At 44.5% G+C, this 22,090-nt stretch overlaps 1 pseudogene; it reads right to left on the reverse strand.

The window, feature by feature from the left end:
- Positions 1-22,090, reverse strand: part of LOC109026863 (tripartite motif-containing protein 16-like) — a 33,756-nt pseudogene that overhangs the window by 1,595 nt on the left and 10,071 nt on the right.

Below are 22,090 nucleotides of genomic sequence, written 5' to 3' on the forward strand. Positions count from 1 at the left end.
TTTTTTTTTTTTTTTTTTTTGAGACATAGTCTTGCTTTGTCACCCAGGCTGGAGTGCAATGGCGCGATCTCGGCTCACTGCAACCTCTTGCCTGCTGGGTTCAAGCGATTCTCCTGCCTCAGCCTCCCAAGTGGCTGGGACTACAGGTGTGCGCCACCTTGCCTGGCTAATTTTTTTTATTTTTAGTAGAGACAGGGTTTCACCATGTTGGTCAGGCTGGTCTCAAACTCCTGACCTCATGATCTGCCAGCCATGGCCTCCCAAAGTGCTGGGATTACAGGTGTGAGCCACCGTGCCCGGCCAATAAATAAGTTATCATACACTAGAATTTATTTTATATGTATTAAAGTCTTTTATGTTAAAAATAAACTTACAGGCTGGGTGCAGTGGCTCATGCCTGCAATCCCAGCACTTTGGGGGGCCGAGGTGGGTGGATCACGAGGTCAGGAGTTCGAGACCAGCCTGGCCAAGATGGTGAAACCCCATCTCTACTAAAAATAAAAAAAATTTAGCCAGGCGCGGTGGCTCACGCCTGTAATCCCAGCACTTTGTGGGGCCGAGGCGGGTGGATCACGAGGTCAGGAGATCGAGACCATTCTGGCTAACACGGTGAAACCCTGTCTCTACTAAAAATACAAAAAATTAGCCGGGCGCGGTGGCCTGTAGTCCCAGCTACTCGGGAGGCTGAGGCAGGAGAATGGCGTGAACCCAGGAGGCGGAGCTTGCAGTGAGCCGAGATAGCGCCACTGCACTCCGGCCTGGGCGAAAAGAGCAAGACTCCGTCTCGAAAAAACAAAAAAAAATTGGCCGGGCGCGGTGGCTCACGCCTGTAATCCCAACACTTTGGGAGGCCGAGGCGGGCGGATCACCTAAGGTTGGGAGTTCAAGACCAGCCTGACCAACATGGAGAAACCCCGTCTCTACTAAAAATACAAAAAATTAGCCAGGCATGGTGGCCCATGCTTGTAATCCCAGCTGCTCAGGAGGCTGAGGCAGGAGAATCGCTTGAACCCGGGAGGTGGAGCTTGCAGTGAGCAGAGATCGTGCCATTGCACTCCAGCCTGGGCAACAAGAGTGAAACTCAGTCTCAAAAAAAAATAAAAATAAAAATTAGCCAGGTGTGGTGGCAGGCGCCTGTAATCCCAGCTACTCGGGAAGCTGAGGCAGAGAATTGCTTGAATCCGGGAGGCGGAGGCTGCAGTGAGCCGAGATCGTGCCACTGCACTCCAGCCTGGGTGACAGAGCAAGACTCCATCTCAAAAAACAACACACACACACAAAAATAAATAAAGTTACAAAACGAGAAAAGAGAAATAATTTATATACTCTTTGGGTAGATCTTAAGGGAAACTTGTGAGGCAGGAAGCCAAGTGGTTATTAAGTGGTTATTCATATTTTCTTTGTGTTTTGATATTGAAAAGCAAAGAAACTGACAGACGCTTTGTTGGTGTTTTTGTCTGTCTTTCTCTTACTCATTCAAAAGTTAACTATGTTGTACTTGTGTAAGGATTATGGATTTTTTTTCTTCTTTTTTTGTACTTTCCAAGTTTTTCACAATAAACATTTGTTTTTTGTAACTAGCAGAGAATTTTTTCAAAAATGCAAGCAAGAAAAAATTGTATTTCAGAATATCAGAGCTTGGATGGAGCCTTCTGAATTATTTACTCCAGTGGGCTTGTTGATAAATGAGAAATTTGAGACTCAGGGATGTTAAGAGCTGTTAACAGAGCTGTTTTCTGACAGATTCAGGATGTTGCAGTTTACCCCCAACCTAGTGTTCCTTCCTCGAAAGGTTACATGTTCTTTAGATCTGGTTCCAACGGCTTTTGGTTTGATGTCTAATGATACATTGTAATGAAAAGCATTTCCTGGTTCCAACTGCTTACCTTTAATGTCTAATGATACATTGTAATGAAAAGCATTTGCTCTTCTGAGCCCTCCTCAATTACTCCAGCCACAGCCCTCTCTGAAAAGCAGCAGGCTCGTCTCATCCCTACCAAGCAAACCTCCATGCAGTGGACTGCTGGAGCGGTTTATAAAACATACTCACTGACTCCATCATTCTCCCATCTGAAACCCTTCCCAGCCATACACCTGCCTGGCCGTGCCAGTCTCATCACTCTGCACCCAGTACCCCCGGCTCCACCCCTGTTAAAGTACCTTGGCTCCCCAAGTCAGCTGTGCTTCCTCAAACCTCTCTGCCTTTGCATATGTTGTTCCCTCTACCTGGAACATACTGCACCGTTGAACCTGACTCATCTTCCAGGACCTGCTTCAAGCTTCCCTGCTCTGAGCAGTTCTCCCTCCCTACCCCTCCTATACTCTGCTGAATGAAGAATCTGCTTCTCTCTGTTCCCACTGCTCCCTGTGCACACCATTTAACAAAAAGCAGTTCCATCCACAGATGGCCATGGGCCTAGCAAAGAGAGGGTGCTTCATGGGGCAGCTGTGGGATGCCTCTGCCCCCGCAACCCCCATACCTCCAAGAACTGGACAGTGTTGCTGATGGCCGCCATCGTCTCCAGCTCCTGCTTGCTCTTCTCCATCTTGGCACTCCTGTACTCCAGGTGGGCCTTGATACCATTGGCCTGGCTCAGCGCAGCTTGCTCCTTCTCCTCTAAGAAGAGCATCACATTGGCCTGGGCCTTCCTCACAGCAGCAAGGAGTTCCCCAAACTGCATTTCATCCACTGCTTTGACCTCTGACACCGACACCTGGCAGGGGGTGGGGGTGGAAGGCAGCCAAACATTTCTTAGTGAGGCATCCAACTTGATAGAAGCTCAACATACAGAAATGTCAGCTTGAGAAACACATATATTAGGGAGCAGTTCCCTATTGTAAAAGGAATCCTTTATTCTCATGTGAATTCCAGGTTCCTGGAAAAAGGATTTACGTATTAACTTGGTCTCCTCATCCATTTGATGAGAGAGTGAATTCCTCTATGACCTCTGAGATCTCTCACAACTCTGACACTCTGGGATTGTTAGTCAAGTTTCCGAAATTCATTTTCCTACCAGAGCAATGCGTGTATTCAGTCTACTTGATAGTCATATTTCAAGAGGTAAAGAATTTGGCTTTTTTTTTTTTTTTGTATAATCAGCATGAATTAGCTTTCTTAGCATTTCATTATGCCAGGTTAAACTGACCACTGAGTCCATCAGAGCCAAATGCATGTCTAAGATGATACTGTCTCTACCACATACAGAATCCCCATAAAATGTTTAGGGTGCAGATGACCATGGCACCCAAGCAATTCCAGGACAAGCATGTATATGCAGAACAGAATGTGACATTCAAATAAAATATAAAAGAAAACCCATGTGAGAAACATTTAAGGGTTTGAATGATGGGGCACATGCATGTGGACTCTTTTGCATGGTAAGCATCCTCTATGAATGCCTTCAATCAATATCATGTTTACAACATCTTTCCAAGTTCTGAAGGTTTCCTCTTCTCTGATATTCTTAAGAATTGGTGTAGACGGCCGGGCGCGGTGGCTCATGCCTGTAATCTCAGCACTTTGGGAGGCTGAGGTGGGCAGATCATGAGGTCAGGAGATCGAGACCATCCTGGCTAACATGGTGAAACCCTGTCTCTACTAAAAATACAAAAATTAGCCGGGTATGGTGGCGGGCGCCTGTAGTCCCAGCTACTCGGGAGGCTGAGGCGGGAGAATGGCATGAACCTAGGAGGCGGAGCTTGCAGTGAGCTGAGATTGCGCCACTGCACTCCAGCCCTATCCCATCTGAGACTTTCTGAGCACCCCTCCAGGTGCTGTTTTCTCTTTCTCCTCCCAATGTTAAGGGCCAGCTCTGAACATCAGGGCTCCAGAGTGAGTCAAACAGCAGATATCCTTGGGCAGAGGCTTCAGGGGCACCTCCCATCCCTGGCAAGGAAGGAGAGAGGGAGAGAGGGAGAATGAGACCCAGATCAAAAAGGGGAGCACAGTAAGGAAAGGACTCAGAAAGGATGGGATTCTGGGCCCAGGCTTAGTGGGAACCTAGAGGTTTGGAGGGAGATGGGAAGAAAAAATGATGACACCAGATAGGTCTTCTGCCTGGCTCAGGCCCTGGCTTAGGCCAGGGCTCAGCAATTCACTCCACGAGAATGGTCTCTGATCAGTCTTCAATCTGGTGGCAAAGGGAAGAATAAGCAGGGGAAAGAAAGCAAGGGGTATCCCTACTGGAGGGGGATGGTGGGAAGACACAGACAATCTCCCTACGTTCTCTCTCTTTTTTTTTTTTTTTTTTTGAGACAAGGTCTCCTCTGTTGCCAGGTTGGAGTGGCACAGTCTTGGCTCACTGCAGCTTTGACATCCCAGGCTCAAACGATCTTCCACCTCAGCCTCCGAAGTAGCAGAAACCACAGGTGCATGCCTTCATGCCCAACTAATTTTTATATTTTTTGTAGAGATAGGAGCTTACTACGTTGCCCAGGCTGGTCTCAAACTCCTGGCCTCAAGCAATCTGCCGTCCTTGGCCTCCCAAAGTGCTGGGATTACAGGTGTTATTACAGGTGGGATTACGTCCAGCCTACATTCTCATTTTTATGCCAACTTTTCCGTTGCCTGTTGGCTTCCTTGAGGTTAGGTAGCTGGACAGAGCTGGGAGCAAAGAAGCTGTGGTAATAGGATTAAGGAAGAGCGGGGATGGTAGACTTTATCCAAATTATTCCAGCCCACACCAAGAAAAGCTTTTAGACAGGTGACGGTGTTGAGAAGCCAGGGCAGCAGGAGAGGCGATTTGGGAAACCTGAGGCTATCTGGTGTTGTGGCTCCCTCCGGAGCCCTGTTGTTCAGGGCTGGCCCTCACCCTTGGGAGGAGGAATAGTAGCACCTTAACCAGCTGCTCAGAAAGACTGAAGGTGGGGACAGTAGTAGAGAAGGAGGCAGGCAGAGAATGGGCTCTGGACTGTGGATGGGAGGCTCAGAGCACTGTCTGAAATGAAGACCTGAGAACCAGGAAAGCTACCTGGGCCCCACCCAGGCCCCCCAAGTGGCAAACCTGCTGCCTGGGGCTCTGCCAGGTATAGGCTCTGCAGCCCTCTAACACTTCACCTCTCTCCCTCTTCCCACTCTCCTGAGAATGAGGACCCTCTGCTGCTAGCCTGGTCACTCTTCTAATTATATAACAATAATCATAAAAACAACCAACGTGTAGTAAGTTCTTACTATGTGCCAGACACTTTTCTCCTAGCAACCCTAAAAGGTAGGTACTATTAGGGTCTCCATTTCTTAGATAAGGAAACTGAGACAGTGATAAATGGACTGATTTGCCTAAGATCACACAGCCAAGGTTTGAACCAAGACTGTCTGTCTCTGGAGTCCATCCCTTTGACCACCATTCCACACTGCCTCAAAATAGGGCCCAGGGTTGGGGATCCATGTGCCTGCAGTATAGCACTGAGCTGGCACAGACTGACCTCTCCCTCTGGGCCCTGGCACATTCACTAGGATGAGCTGGGGAGGTACAATGGGAGTTCAGCTGAGCTTTCAGCCCATGGGCTGTGGCTGTGTGGGGGTTGCAGGGAAGGACCTTTAAGTTCAGCCCATTAAACAGAAGCCCTCCCAAGACCAGACGAGAGAGGGCTTAGCCCCTTGTTCACTGTGGGCACCAGTTAGGGGAACATCCTATGCCCATAATGGACTATAAATACACAGGCTGCTGCTGAGCAGGCGACCAAGAGGGAAAGAGGCCAAGACTCCCAGCAATTCCTGAACCAACTGTTTACAGGTGTTGCCTCCTTGACATTGCAAACACTGTAAATTCTGATATATTAATCATTACTAGATTTAAATCTAAAAGTCAAATTACATTTCCATATGGCAAAGAAGTAATGATGAAGAAATCTACCTCAGAAGACAGGAGAGTTTTGCTTATAACCATTTGGGAGCGGTGGCAAATGGTGGTGGTGGTGTTTGATCCAGGCTCTGCATTAGCTAACGTGTCCTAGTTCCCTGGCTTACTCACCCTTCATGCCCACTCAGGCTCCAGGTAGCCAGGCTCTAGGAGTCACAGAGGCCACAGAGTGCTCCCTGCCTGCACTGCCCGCTCCCGATGACCTCCAGAAAGCAGGAGCAGGACACAGCATGGGAACCAGCATGAGGGTGTTGTGGGAAAGGAGCAGAATCCTGTCTACAATTATGACCTGTAAGTTCCTCATAGAAGCACGATACCATGAGGCTAAGAGGCATGAGACTAAAGACAAACTCAGGATCCAAATCCTCACCCCCAGCCCCAACTGAGGCCATCCTGAGAAAGGATAGTGGAAGGGAGGTGTCAGATGATATTGGTGGATTGAGGTTGACTTCTGCTGTGGCCTGGCCCTCATTCCTAAACCCTCCCATTGAGAAACACTTCTTTCTTGCATGTAAATGTAATGTGCAAAGGGCCTTACTTACCACGAAAATGATGACAAGCAGAAATAGTACAGAGAGGAGAGGCCTCAATACATTCAAGGAGCCAGCAGGTAATGGTTTACAGATTTGAGGGTGGTGTACATGCCTATCAATATACTGAGTCATTCTTAGGTCAAGGAAGCAGCAACTCTAGGTTCTCACATTCCATCAATCTAGATGGCCCTAGACAAGTATTGTCATCTCCCCGTGTCTTCATGCCCCTTGTGCATGGTAGCTATTGTAATAACCAACTCCCCTGGTCATCCTGTACTTATGAGAACTGAGGAGGGATCAAAGTGTCTGAAAATCAAAGAGCTGGGAAACACAAGACCCTCCATGTGGTTCTACAGGTTATCTTGAGCCTGGAAATCCATTACCTCTGAAGGTTTATAAGGCTTTAAAGGGATAATTCTCTTTCTTCCTTTAATAAGATATTGTGGGTAAGAAAGAGGTGTTTCATCCTTCAGTAGCTAGTTGGTTGTAAACGCCCAGGAGGTGAAAATTAAGTTGAAATGAATACATGCATTAGGGGTAGATGAATGGATGGATGGATGATGGATGGAATCATTTATTCTCAGGATATAAAGATGACAATGCTGATTCACTTCCATAGGGTAGGTGTTTTGCATTCTCTCTTTTTTTGAAACAGAGTCTTACTCTGTTACCCAGGCTGGAGTACAATGGTGCAAACTCAGCTCACTGCAGCCTCCACCTCCTGAGTTCAAGCAATTCTCCTGCCTCAGCCTCCTGAGTAACTGGGACTACAGGTGTGCACCACCATGCCTGGCTAATTTTTGTATTTTTTAGTAGAGTCGGGGTTTCACCGTGTTGGCCAGACTGGTCTCGAACTCCTGACCTCAAGTGATCCACCCACTTCAGCCTCTCAAAGTGTTGGGATTACAGGTGTGAGCCACTGTGCCCGGCCTGTCTTGCATTCTCTTCTGAGTGGTGGTTACTGGCTTGCCACTGATGAGAGGCATTTGTAGAACTCCTCAGAATCCACTTGGAGACCATTTACTGCCTACTTAGCCTGGCACACCATGGCCTTCTCAAATACCATCACTAATCCTGAGTTCTCAACTCCTTTTTTCCAGCTGCCAGGTCATAGGACTGGTGAGACTCACATCCAGAACACCCTCATATAATGGAAGAAGCCAAGATTACGTATAGTTTTTGGACCTCTGACTAAACTCCCAGCCCCACACACACATACACCCTGTCGAGACAGCATAAGCAAATGTAGAAATAAGAATGTTGTTATTACAGGATTAGTCTTGGTTCGAATTTATATTATTAAAAAGCAAATCACTTGCCAGGTTTAAAACTTAAACTAATTTCATAACAAATCCTGACATCAAGGTGAGGCTACCCCACGGTGTAGTCAACTGTACCTACAATTCTCATTTGTGGAGAAACCCCAAGGAACCTACAGGAATGGAGGCTAGGCATGCAGTACCACGTCCCACACCCTCACAGGCCTGGCTGACCCAGGCTGGTCTTACCAGAACAGACTTTTGATTGGCCTGGAGCCTGGAGATGGCATTTTCATTCAACTTGAGTTTCCGCTCCAAGTCTAACTGGGTGCACTGGAGTTCAGCCTAAAAAGTGGAAAGCAGAGAATTAAGGAGGAAGGAGCCCAATGCACACAGAAGGACACGGGCACTCTCCAGCCCTGACATCCCCGCCCTTCTTCCCTGGAAAGAAGTTTAACTTCTGTGGCTGATCTCAGAAACCAGCCGGGAGGCACGAAGGGTTGGCGGTGAGCCCGTGCCCTCCTGGGGCTGCAGTCAGCATGAGTCAGCGAAAATACAGTGAGCACAGATGCCGTGCTGCTCACCATTTCAAGCATTTTGTGGATTACCCCACACCATCCTTGCCATACCCATACTAGCTGTAAACCAGAAATAAAATCCTAAGCCCCCCAACAATCTGAATGGATCCCTCCTCTCAGCAAAGGGCATTCCAAAGTTAACCTGAAAAACTAGTTCAGGCCATGATGGGAAGGGAGGTCAGACATGGCTCATTATACTTCCTCCCTTTTGGAATTACTGATACAGCAGACTCTTTCAGTCTGATTAGAAACATTTACAATCTGTTCTCTCCAAAACCTCCTCCCTGGAGGCTTTACCCACATGATAAAACCTTGGATTCCACCACCTCTTATCTTAACCCAGACATTCCTAAGTCTTTAGACAATAACTTGACTCTTTCAACCAACTGCCAATCAGAAAATCTTTGAATCTACCTATGACCTGGAAGCCCTGGTTTCCAGTTGTCCCACCTTTCCAGACCAAACCAAATTACATCTTACATGTATTTGATTGATGTCTCATGTCTCCCTAAAATGTATACTAGGCTGTACCCCAACCACCTTGGGCACATGTTCTCAGGGTCTCCTGAGAGCTGTGTCACAGACCATTGGTCACTCATATTTGGCTCAGGATGAATATCTTCAAATATGTTACACAGTTTGACTCCTTTTGTCAACATAGGTAAACATGATTATTATTTCAAATGTACAGGTGATAAAATCATGTTTCCAAGTTCATCAATGGAGTTGAGCCTAGGCTGACCCCACAAGAGCCAAACAGGGAGTGTAGGGTTGGAGCCAGATGGCCAGGTGGGAAGTCTACATTTTTTTTTACTTAGCAGTTGAGACTTTGGCCAAATTTACTTATGAATAGGAAAAACAAACTTTCTTTGTCTTATAGTCACACAACACAGAACACTTTCATAACTGAAACGTGTGGGGTTTTTTCCACATGAAGCCATTCTCCAACATCAGCTGGGTGTCCTAAGATGTAACTCAATTCTGACACTCCCTACTTGGAGATGGAAGAGATGCACGGGGCAAGGGATGTGGGAGGGAAGTGACACCTCCGTGCCCTCTCCAGTGCAGGGTGCACACCCTCCACGGACTTCCACCCCTTCAGCAATCCAGAAGCTCCCGGAAGCCCAGCCTTTTGGGTTTGTGTCTTTGTTTATTTTGAGATGGAGTCTCACTCTGTCTCCCAGGCTGGAGTGCCGTGGCGCGATCTCGACTCACTGCAACCTCTGTCTCCTGGGTTCAAGCAATTCTCCTGCTTCAGCCTCCCGAAGAGCTGGGACTACAGGTATGTGCCACCACACCTGACTAATTTTTTTGTATTTTTAGTAGAGACAGGGTTTCACCATGTTGGTCAGGCTGGTCTTGAACTCCTGACCTCAAATGATCTGCCTCCACCTCGGCCTCCCAAAATGCTGGGATTATAGGTGTGAACCACCGCGCCTGATGCCTTTTGGGTTTATATGGAGGCTTCATGATGTAGGCATGATTGATTACATCACTGGCCATTGGTGATCCTCTCAACCTTCAGCCTCACTGCCCTCCCTGGAGGAGATCAGGGAGATGGGGCTGAAAGTCAAACCCTTTAATCATAGGGTTGGCTCCTTTGGCAACTAGCCCCCATCCTGAGGCTCTCGGGAGCCCCCTCAGCCACCCAGTCATCTCACTGGCATTCAGACACTTACCACTTCAGAGAGTCTGGGGTTTCTAAGAGCTGTCGGGTGCCAGGAAATGGGGGCAGAGACCAAACCTGTTTTTGTTGTTGTTGTTGTTTGTTTGTTTTTTGAGACGGAGTCTCACACTGTCGCCCAGGCTGGAGTGCAATGATGCAATCTTGGCTCACTACAACCTCCACCTCCCGGGTTCACGCGATTCTCCTGCCTCAGCCTCCTGAGTAGCTGGGATTACAGATACACACCGCCACACCCGGTTAATTTTTGTATTTTTAGTAGAGACAGGGTTTCACTATGTTGGCCAGACTGGTCTCAAACTCCTGACCTTGTGATCCGCCTGCCTTGGCCTCCCAAACTGTTGGGATTACAGGCGTGAGCCACCGTGCCTGGCCTGTTTCTTATTTCACAACTTAATATCTCTAAACTTCCATTTCTTCACCTGTGAGATGGGGCTCAGTAAAGTGTTTGCTTCATAGGATTAGGAAAGAATGGACTAATGAGATAACGTATGTCAATAAGAACTTTGTATAGTACCAGGGACATTATTAATGAGCTCCATAAATGTCAGTGGGTGCCAGCATCGTCATCATCATCATTACTCCTGCTACCATGGCTGCTTTCCATTCATGTTCTGTATTCGAAGGCAGAGCCAGCCCTCCCAGCCCAGGCAAGTGCCTGCCCAAAAACCTCAGGTTTGCCTGCTTTGGCCCCAGCTTCAATCTTGCCTCCTGGGATGCACTAAACACCTTCCGCTAAGAGGTGTGCCAAGGCGCACTTAAGCCTTTGCAAACCTCAAAGACCCTGTCACTTTCCTACTTCCACAAGGGCAATATACAAAAAGAAAAAGAAAAAAAAAAGAATGCTTTCACTGCTTTTAATAGCTTCTGTCTGCATTTAAAGCTGCGAGTCATTATGCCCTAATAGAACTCAGAGGGCATAAACTGTCTCTCCATTCTCCACTGAAGACTGGGGGAATTCCAGGCCCCCTGGGGAGGGAAGCAGCTGCAGGCAGAGGACTCGCCTCTCCAGGACACTGCAAAAGGCAGGAAATGTTTGCTCAGGCTCCAGGTCACTGAGAGTGGAGCTGAGGGGGCCCCAGTGACCTCTCACCCTTGATACCTGAGACGGGATGCCTGGGAGTGGGGAGTGGGGGTGGGTCTGGCCTATTTGGGGACAATCCTGGAATCTTGAACTATGAAAAAGGCTTACACAGTGACCCATTCCACGGGAGAGAAAAGGAACATGAGCTGCTTGTTTAAAGGTGGTGGAAGACACAGCAGAACACACCCTAGCAACAGGCTCCTACAACACGGCATCTAAACAGCAGGGACAGAAGAATGCGTTGAAGCAGTCGGCAGCAGCGGGGCCATAGGGAGGTACCCAGGGAGCATCGAGAGTGAGGGGCTTCTCTCTGCTATTTGCAGACTACCATAAAAGGAGAGAAAAGGACTCCTTAAGTACATAATCGGGGACTTTCCTGACTGAGTCACCCCAAGAAAAGGCACTCCCAGTTACCTCAAAAGGTGGAGCCACTTTGAAAGACTTGTTTCTCCAGTTATTCCTGTTCCTTGAAAATGATGGGGTGCCTCAGACACTGGCTTCAGGGTTTCCCAAGAGGTCAGCCACACACACATCTCAGGTCAGGGTGGGCCCTGCCCAGAAGCGGGACTGTGGTGCCCATGAGCACAGAAAGTTCTGAAAGGCAGGGCACACAGAGCTCTGCCTGCTTCAGCAAGACAATGACAGATGTGTCAAAGGCACACTATTTGGAGTCTGAAATATTTTGGGACCTGCCACTTGCTGGCCATATAGGCTTTGTCAAGTCATTCAAGCCATTTAGCTTCTCATCTGGTGCAAGACTACCTAAATATGCTAACAGAAGGGTTCCTTCTGCTACAGGGCAAAGGTGGCACACAAAGAGTGGCAGCCAGGTCATGTTAGAGATGAAAAATAGGAAGAACAGGGAGAGTGGGAAGAGAGAAGAAAATCCCAGACTGTGCCAGTTCCTTTGTATTCCAAGCACACAGGGTTAGCCTTTCTAGAGAAGGAAGAACTAGAGTCCACCTGGACGCTGACTGCATGCCTCAGTCAGCTGCTCAGAATTCACCATAGTACATATGGCCAGCTCAGTCACATAGGACACACACTGCCCCCTCTCAAAATACTTACAGCCTGGGAGAATAAGAAAAACAAGTTACGTAATACTGAGTCCTGGGCATTCCCCAAAATGGCTGAAATAAATTCTTTTTTTTTTTTTTGAGATGGAGTCTTGCTCTGTCACCCAGGCTGGAGTGCAATGGCGCGATCTCGGTTCACTGCAACCTCCACCTCCCAGGTTCAAGCGATTCTCCTGCCTCAGCCTCCTGAGTAGTTGGGATTATAGGCGCCTGCTACTGTGCCAGGCTAATTTTTGTATTTTTTTTTTTTAGTAGAGACAAGGTTTCACCATGGGTCAGGCTGGTCTCAAACTCCTGACCTCAGGTGATCCACCCGCCTCGGCCTGCCAAAGTGCTGGGATTACAGGCGTGAGCCACCGCGCCCGGCCCAAGTAATTCCTTTCCCAAGTGGCCACATACACCTATCATCCACCTTTCGGCTGCCAGCAAACAGGCTGTGAGTGATGCCAGTTAACCGCTCCCCAGATGAGCGTGGATACTTTGGGCTCTAGATACTTGGCTCTTGCTCACCATGGAGACTGTGTCTGCAGCCAGCATCCAGTCCTGAACTTTCTGGGACTGATGCTGAGGTTCAGCATCGTGGCCTGGCATTAATGTTCTCCAAAGATCTAGGACAAGGCTCAGCTCCGGTCTTCCTGCCTTAGGAACCTGCACTGACCTCGCTCCCAGGGTTGGTTCCAAAGGTGCAGTAATTGCACTGTACCAGCCTCTTGGCACTCTGTGGAGTTAGGGTATGTGCCTTGGCTTCCTGATTAGAGTCCAAGCTCCTGGAGGCTAGACAGTGCAGCCCAGCACTTAGCGATAGGAAGCACTCAGTAACATTTGATACGCCTGAGGAACACGAAAGAACCATACCTGCTTCATGGGTCAGAACAAACAGGAAAGGCAGTCATAGAAGGAGTCCAGATTTCATACACACACACACACACACACACACACACACACACACACACGCTCTCATTTCTACATAGCAAGCCTGAGATTCAGAGAAGGTGAGAAGACTTGGCAGCCAGCAGGCAAGATCAGCTGCTCTTAAAACCAAAGGGGGCCGGGCGTGGTGGCTCACGCCTGTAATCCCAGCACTTTGGGAGGCTGCGGTGGGCAGATCATGAGGTCAGATCGAGACCATCCTGGCTAATCCGGTGAAACCCCATCCCTACTAAAAACACAAAAAATTAGGCGGGCATGGTGGTGGGTGCCTGTAGTCCCAGCTACTCGGGAGGCTGAGGCAGGAGAATGGCGTGAACCTGGGAGGCGGAGCTTGCAGTGAGCCAAGATGGCGCCACTGCACTCCAGCCTAGGCGAGAGTGCAAGACTCTATCTAAAAAATAAAAAGAATAAAAAAATAAAGAAAGAAAACAACACAATGTATCGGGAAACCAGATAATGAATGGGTAACATTCAAGTGATAACACATTCTCCTGGCTGCCCACATCTCGGTGGCCATTACTTTTCAGTCCAATTTTCTTATTCCTCTTCCTCTGCCTGAAAAGGTGAGAGGCTCTTTGAAGCTCAACTCAAGATCACTTCTTCTTCCCAACTTAGTCTCTCTTCCTAGATGAGCTCATCCATTCCTACGCCTTCAGTTACCACCTGTTTATGGCTCACAAATTGATGTCTCAGCTCAACTTTCAGACCTGTATATCCAACTACTTTCTAAGTATAAAGACTTGACTTTCTCACAGGCACCTTGAATCTAATGCATCCAAAATTAAATGTAAGGCCTCCCTAGATCCCACCACAACAAATTTAACCCTCCTCATGGTTCTTTTCTCAGCGATTGCCACCAGCACCCAACTAGATTACAAATCAGAAACCCAGGGAGCATCCCTACCTCCTCTCTTTCCGTCACAACCCATGTCCATACCATCACCATTTTACATCTCACACATCTCCAAACCCTTTACCCTTTATATTTCCACTGCTATTATTAGAGTCCAAGCCATCATTGTCTCTCGCCTGGATTATGCAATAGGCTCCACACTAGAATTCCTACATCTACTCATTGCTTTTGCCAATCCATTCTCCATTCTGCATCCAGAGAAAGCTTTTCATTTATGTATTTATTTATTTTTATTTTTTAGAGATAGGGTCTCACTGTATTGCCCAAGTTAGACTCGAACTCCTGCTCTCAAGTGATCCTTTTGCCTTGGCCTCCCAAAGTGTTGGGATTATAAGCGTGAGCCACTGCACCCACCCTCAGAGAAAGCTTTTTAAAAAAATCAACTTTACTGAGGTATAATTTACATGCAATAAAATTCACCTGTTTTAAGCATCCAGGTGAATGAGTTTTGACAAATAACTCCATTCTGGTAACCACCACCCAATCAAGATAGAGAATATTGGCAGCACCCAGGAAGCTCCCTCATGCCCTTTTATTCAATCTTTCTCCATGCCTGGTTCCAGGCAACGAAGAATCTGAGTTTTATCATTATAAATTAGTTTTGCTTGTGCTGGAACTTCATATAAATGGAAATATATAGTAGGCACTATTGTGTCTGCCTTATTTCACTCAATAAAACATCTATGAGATTTATCCATGTCATGGTGCGTATCAGTAGCCTGTTGTTTTCACCGCTGAGTAGCATTCCATGCTATGTCTGTAACCAAGCGTGTTCATCCATTACCCTGCTGATGAGCATTTGGGTTTGTTCTACATTTGGGCTATTTGGTATTATCTTTACCCCATCCTTTTACCAGCCTACCTGGCTCTTGATATTAAAATGCATCTCTTATGGGCATCATGTAAGCAAGTCTTGTTTTTTATTCAGTCTAATAATCTCTGCCTTGCGGGGGGTGGTGGATGGAGCAGAACTAATAGGCTTATGAATGGGATAAGTCTAAAAGCATAAAGTATTTGTAGAGTCTTGCCTTCCTTCATCTTACATAAACTCCAGATACCTGCTGTTACCCAGTGGTTCTAAAAGCATGATCTATGGACCCATGATGCTTCACTGAGACCCTTTCAGGGATGTGTGAGGTCAAAACTATTTTCATGATAACACTTGAGTATTCTTTGCTATTTTCACCATATTGTCATTTGCGCAATGATGCAGGAGCAATAGTGAATAAAATTGCTGAGGCCTCAGCACATATCAAAGCAGTGGCACCAAACTGTGCTAGCAGTCATTGTACTTTTCCACACACTCAAAAATTGAAAATAAATTTTAAAAAGAAGCCAGTTTCATTTAAGAATGTACTTGATAACAACAGTAAAAATTATTAATTTCACTATATCTCAACTCTCGAGTACATGACTTTATAACATTCTAAATAACAAAATAGGACTTCTGATTGTTTTCCAGCAAAAATGTACACGTGCAATTGTGTAAGATGCAAGCAGAAGTAGCTTTTTTTTTCCCCAGAGAGAATATTTATCAATTAACTTCCTGATACACATCTATGATACTTTCTTCTTCCTATATGTTTTGGCTGACTTCTCTTTGAATGCTTCTTCATCTAAGAATTCCATCATTTCTATGGAAAGAATAAATTATCTACCATGGTAGATCAAACTCTTTTTTAAAGAGTTCCTATCTACCCCACACCCAATAGGGGTACATAAGACCCTTCAGTCTTTCTACCATAGGGGTACACAACACCTCTACTGTTAACATCTTACGTTACTCTATGATAGTTTGTCACAATTAATGAACTAATATTGATACATTATTAACTGACGTCCATACTTACTCAGATTTTCTTTTTTTTTTTCTAGTGTCCTTTGTATGTCCCAGGATCCCACTGGGACACTGTTCCACTCTCAACCCCACAGTAGCCACTATCTTATAACCCTTGAGTGATCTCACCTAGCTCATGTTCAGCTTGCCTCTCAACCTTCGGCTTACAAGGGACCTATCCATGTACTCGTGTACGCTCTTATACAACTCCCTCCTCTCTGTATCTCACCCCGCACTATCTATCTGCTTCCGCTGCTCTGAACCCTGATTTCCACATCCTCCACTCAGTGGGACCACTGTGCTCTACATGGACTCCAGCTGTCTGTGCCATGGTTGGAAGTAGTTCTAAGACAGAAAGTTGGGTGATTGTGGGGTTCACCTCATGAGTTTCCCTCTGTCTGGGATCAGTAGTTCTGTGCTACCTATTGTTCACTGCCTGAAAATAGTTGTCTCATCTATTTTGTCATGTTGTATAGCAGTTTATGGTGGGAGGGCTAGCCTAGTACCAGTTACTCCATCATAGCCAGAAGCAGAAGTCCAAAGAAAGCTTCAAAAAATATAAGTCTGATCATGTCACTTCTCTGGTTAAAATCTTTCCATGGCTCTAAGAATAAAGATCCAGATTTGAAAATGGCCCATGGGGTCTTGTATGATCTGAGCCCCACCTGTGCTCCAGCGTCATTCCCCCTCCTCCTCAGGCACTCGTTCGTTCCTTAGCCTCTGGCCTTCCTTCAGTCCCTTGCCGTTTTCTCCTGTCTCTAGGCTTTTGCACATGAAAACACACTTTTGCACATGAAAACACACCACCAAACGTTCTTCCCATCCTTCTTCACCAACCAGCTACAAGCCACAATAAATAAAACACTGTGAAACTAGCACAGCATTAGATGGAACAGAGTCCAAAAACAGATTCATATACGTATATATTTCAACTCAGTGAGAAAGGGAGGAATTATTCAATAAGGACAGTTAGTTCAATTGGCTAGCTATGTTATCCTTAACTTATCCCATATTCAAAAAGAAACTTCAGACAAAGCATTAATAAGCAAAATGTATAAGGAACTACTCCAAATTGATAAAAAGAAAGCAACCCAATAAAAAATGGAAAAAGGAAATGAATAGGCAATTCATGGAAGAACTACAAATAACTGATAAACATAGAAAAAATAAACATAGGAAAAGACATTCAACATTATTAAGAATGAAATATAATAAAATATATATTAAAAATAAAATCTTGATAGTATCCAATGTTTGGGAGAGAAAAAGGCACTCTGCTACACTGTTAGAGTATAAACTAGTACAGTCAATTCATCAATATTTTAAATGTCCTCTGACCCAGCTCTCACATTTCCAGGAATCTATCCTACAGAAATAGCGGCATGACCACTGAATTGCCTGTATCAGGAAAAAAAACTGGAAAGAACCCAAATGCCCATTAATAAGAATATATAGAAATTATAGGACATCCATACATCAGAACACAATGCATCCATTTAAAAAAATGAGATACCTCTAAATTATTTTTAAAGATGTCTAAAGTATAATGTTGAAAGTTATAAGTGAGTTGAAAAACAGTACACTACTAGTTATGCATGCATACACATACACGCACAAGAAAAGAATCTAAAAAGATACACATCAATTCTAAAGGGTAGCATTTCAAGGGGGAACTCAGGAACCCCTTTCTTTTACTTATACACTTCTACAGTATACTATTTGATTCTGTCACAAAGAATATTTCACTTTTTTAATGTAAAAAATGTTTAAGTGTACTTTTTGAAAAAGAGAATAGATTCGCTATTACAATCAACTGCTCACGGTGAACTACTGTAGTTTAACATTGCAGCAGGAGGCTGTACCGCCACCTCGTGGGGATATACTGCCACAGTAAATTGGTTATCTAAAAATTCCTGAATCTCAGTGCTACTGCCGTTTCGGGTGGGACAATCCTTTTTTGTAGGGGCTGTCCCGTGCATTGTAGGATGATTAGCAGTATCCCTTGCCTCTATCCTCTAGGTGCCAGTAACACCCCCTCCCCCAACTGTGACAACCAAAACTGTCTCCAGACACTGGCAGTTGTCTCCTGGAGGGGGAAAATCTCCCCTGGTTGAGAACCACTAATGTGAAAGAGTGAGTCTTGTGAGTGCAAAGTCGAGAAACAAAAGGTGTTCACTCATTCACTCATAAGAATATCACACCAGGTAAAGTCTTCATGAGATAATTCCCTCATGTCAGTTAGAATGAGTGTTCTAACCCACAGGTGCATGCACACAGAATTCTTTTCATAGCTTGAAGATATTCTGCAGTTTAAATTCAGTAACAAGAAAACCCATTTTCATCCAGTAAATCCCCAATTGCCACAGGGCAGAAGCAACAAGGATGCAAAGCCTGTCACATGTATCCAGACTCCATTCCCAGGCCCAGGGCAGGACTTCAAAGCACTCTGTACCATGGCCTCATCACAGTGCTCCAGTCAATAATTACCACTAAATGTAAACCAGCTCCCTCCTGTCCCTCAATCAGCCGCTAATTTCTCCCATGTCGAAGCGTCCCTATGCCCATTGCTCTCCCAGATGCTCTCTATGGTCTACATGTCACAGAAAGGTCTTTTTTTTATGCAGGGTTGGGAGGTCTGTGGAAGCTCAGCTCCACTATCCACTGCCCTCACCCCAAATAGCACGGGCATATCATTTAACCTTTCCAGATCTCCATCTCCTCACTTGCAAAATAAAAGGCCCATATTATATATTCAAAGTTCCCTTTGGTTCTAAAATCTATGAACAGGGATGAGGACAAATGATCCACTGTAGGCTTTCTATACAATTGTAAGTATTTTCTCCACTAAAGATTATTCTGCATACAATTAGGTTGGTGTTACTGGAATCTTTTTTAATTTCTAGTGTTGGGGTCCTATAAAAACCGTGATACTGAATAAGCAAAGAATCCTAAGCCATGGCTTCACTATACAGTTACTGTATTTCTAGGGTTTTGTTTTTGTCAGTGTGCATCATCTGATATCAATAATATACAAATGAATATTGTCTAATGTCTTCCCACTTTCACTATAGTCACATTTATTCCAGGACTAATATGTGAAGCTGATTAAGGTTAAGTGGAGTTTTTTTGGACTTGGATTAATCTGAAGTGCTTCTTTATTCACCGTGTTGCTGTATCCTAGCAATCTTCCTACTAGGATAAATTGGCGTATCTTCTGATACAGTCAACTTTGGCAAACCAAGGAAAAACCCTCAGGAAGAGGAATAAACTAGCACATGAATGAACTGACTGGGCTTCTAGATTCACTGAAGTCGTGCTCTTACACAAGGTTACTTCTGTAGTCAGCATGTAAGATGAAAACAGGGCAATACCAATATTGTCTTTAAAAATCCTTGAATTTGCCCATAAAATACACCTAGTTTTGTGTATAGCTCTGATAATAACTCATGTATAAATAGATAAATATAGAATTTTATATAGGTGTGCAAAACATAATTTTATAGTATTCTTAATTATACTAATTTATCTTTTGGTTTGGGGGGATATCTTGGTGCATATGGGTGAATTCTTGTTAAGTAAAATATAAGTATGAGATGATTTTTCCTGAGATGTTTATCTCAAGCCACTGTATTTTGCATAGATGACTCTTGGCAAAACATACCCAGCAGTCATCAAATATACGATATATATCTAACAGGTCAAAGTTCCTAGAAGAATGACTTTTCATTGAAAAACTCTATTTCATGTGATTTTTTTAACCGTATGCAAGTATTATTTTGTGTAAAATCAGCAACGAAAGCCCTAAACAAAGATAGGTTTCCCTCATCATGATGATAATGATGTTAAAATCATGATCCCTGATGATGTTAAAATTGAGAATAAGGCCGGATATTAGTATCAAACCAAAATTGTCATGTTTCATAGGCATATGTGAGTGATATAAATAGTAAGTAAGCAGCACCGGTATTCAGAGGAAGAGATTATTTTCAGTTACAGTGGCCAAGAGGTGAGGGTGGAGGTGATACCTTAAGTTGGGTCCTAAAGGAGACTAACTTGCAAAATGAAAAGAGTGATAACGTGACAACTGCCTCTTAACTTAAAGAAAACCTAAAAAGTATTAACGCCTCCTCCGAAAAGACAGAAAGCCCTACTTTAATCACTAAATATCTCTTCCTACAATCCTCAAATCAAGCCTGGGGTCACCCTAGTTAGTTTATCACAACAGTGCAAATTATTCAGGATAATTTGCTTGGAGGAATTAATTTAACATATAAATTAATTTTCCCTTCATTGGACACATATCAGCCAAGCATACAGGCAATTTTAACATATAAGTTAGAAAATTACACACTCATGATTTAAAAACTAAAGAATCCAGATTACCTACCAAAAAGAGATCAAAATATCAGAACATTTACTATCTAAAGCCCCAAATCAAACCCCCACCCCAGACTTTACCACAACCAAACAAACACACTGAGCTTTAGCTTAGGTTGTAAAAGGAGAGGAATTATATTCTCCATCATGAAGGGTAAGTGTGGTCTACACTACAGCCCACGAAAGAGAACCCTGTTATAGAAATATCCAAATGCTGGGCATGGCGGCTCATGCCAGTAATGCCAGCACTTCAGGAAGCTAAGGTGGGCAGACTGCTTGAGCTCAAGAGTTCAAGACCAGTCTGGGCTATATGGCAAAACACCATCTACAAAAAATACAAACAAATTAGCCGGGTGTGGTGACGTTTGCCTGTGGTCCCAGCTACTCGGGAGGCTGAGGTGGGAGGATCAAGGATCCTAAGAGTTCAAGGCTGCAGTGAGCTGTGATGGCGTCGCTGCACTCCAGCCCAGGCAATACAGCAAAACCCTGTCTCAAACAAACAAACAAACAAACAAATCTGAGAGGAGAGCACAAGCATAGACCATACTACTAACAGTACAGTCAGAGTAAACTGAAACAAAACAAAAAAGGCTCTGTAAGTCCCAGAGTCATAACATTTCTAGAACTGTTCTGATTTCAAATATTTCATCACTATAATGTCCTCAAAATTTTAATATTTCTGGATCCAAATTATATTTAGGCTACAAGAGAATTATACCAATTCACTACAGTACAATCCATGAATTCATGCAATCCACCCATTCTAGGACAGACCTTTTGTTCAAGGACATCTGTCTTCAGTCTTTAGTTCTAAAATAAATTACCAAAGATGAGGACTCTGAAGGAACAACAATGGTTTCTACCAATCCAAAGCCAACTGGCTCCAGGAACTATGTTTGGAAATGACCTTGTTACCAATTGTTAACAAACATTACTTTAATAAGTCCTATTCTAATGACAGACACTCTTATAGACGACCCTCCCCACCCCTTTTCAATTTCTTAAAGTTACGAAGGATTTTGGGCATTTCAAAAATTATTTCCAGATATCACCATTTATTCAGAGTGGTCTGTCTCACCGCTAATTTTCAGAACAAAAATCCTTTCTTCTCTAACTTCAGTTGTGCCTTCTGTAATTCAAGCCCTGTTGAATTTCAAGCTGTACTAACACCGACTTCTTTAAACAGAAGAGAAGGATAGGAAAGCAGGTGAGGAGAGAGAGTTCAGAATAGCCCTTTTAGTGAGAAAAATAGAAAGCAGGGAAATCTCAGGTTCTGGTTAGTACACTGGGAATGATATGGGAAAGTCAAGGGACTCCAATCCTATACAATCGGATTACTCTCAGGTAACTGAAATGCATCTAAAACAGGAAGAAAAAAAAAAGGCAGGGAAAATAATTCATGGAAACCAAAAAAGTGACTCCAACATCAATTTAAGCTTAGGAAGATTTGAAAGAAAAAAAAAGTTTGCAAGTAAGTGTTGAGTCACAGAATAACCAAAAAATAATGCCTGGCTTTATTAGGTACACATAAAATTTCTTAGAGCCATATACAGGAATTTTCATCAGGCAGCCTCAAGTAACTTAATCTGGTGATAGTCTGATACAAATTCATATGACCATTTTTTTTTTAAATGTTTTCTAAAAGTGTTGACTCAATCTTCCCTAACTCTTCTGTTGGGATTGCATAATAGTTACTATGTAAGGCTGACAGTTTCCAAGGTAAATGGTTCTTACTTTCTGAGAACTGATAGTTATAATTTCAGCCTTAAGGAAGGGAAAAAAAAGAAAATTCTAAGAAAGGGGAGACGGAAAAAGCAAAATAGATTCCTCATCAACGGAAGACACAATAGGCCGGGTGCGGTGGCTCACGCTTGTAATCCCAACACTTTGGGAGGCTGAGACGGGTGGATCATGAGGTCAAGAGATTGAGACCATCCTGGCCAACATGGTGAAACCCTGTC

This window comes from Gorilla gorilla, chromosome 4 (assembly GCF_029281585.2).
Source record: "Gorilla gorilla gorilla isolate KB3781 chromosome 4, NHGRI_mGorGor1-v2.1_pri, whole genome shotgun sequence".
NCBI lineage: Eukaryota > Metazoa > Chordata > Mammalia > Primates > Hominidae > Gorilla > Gorilla gorilla.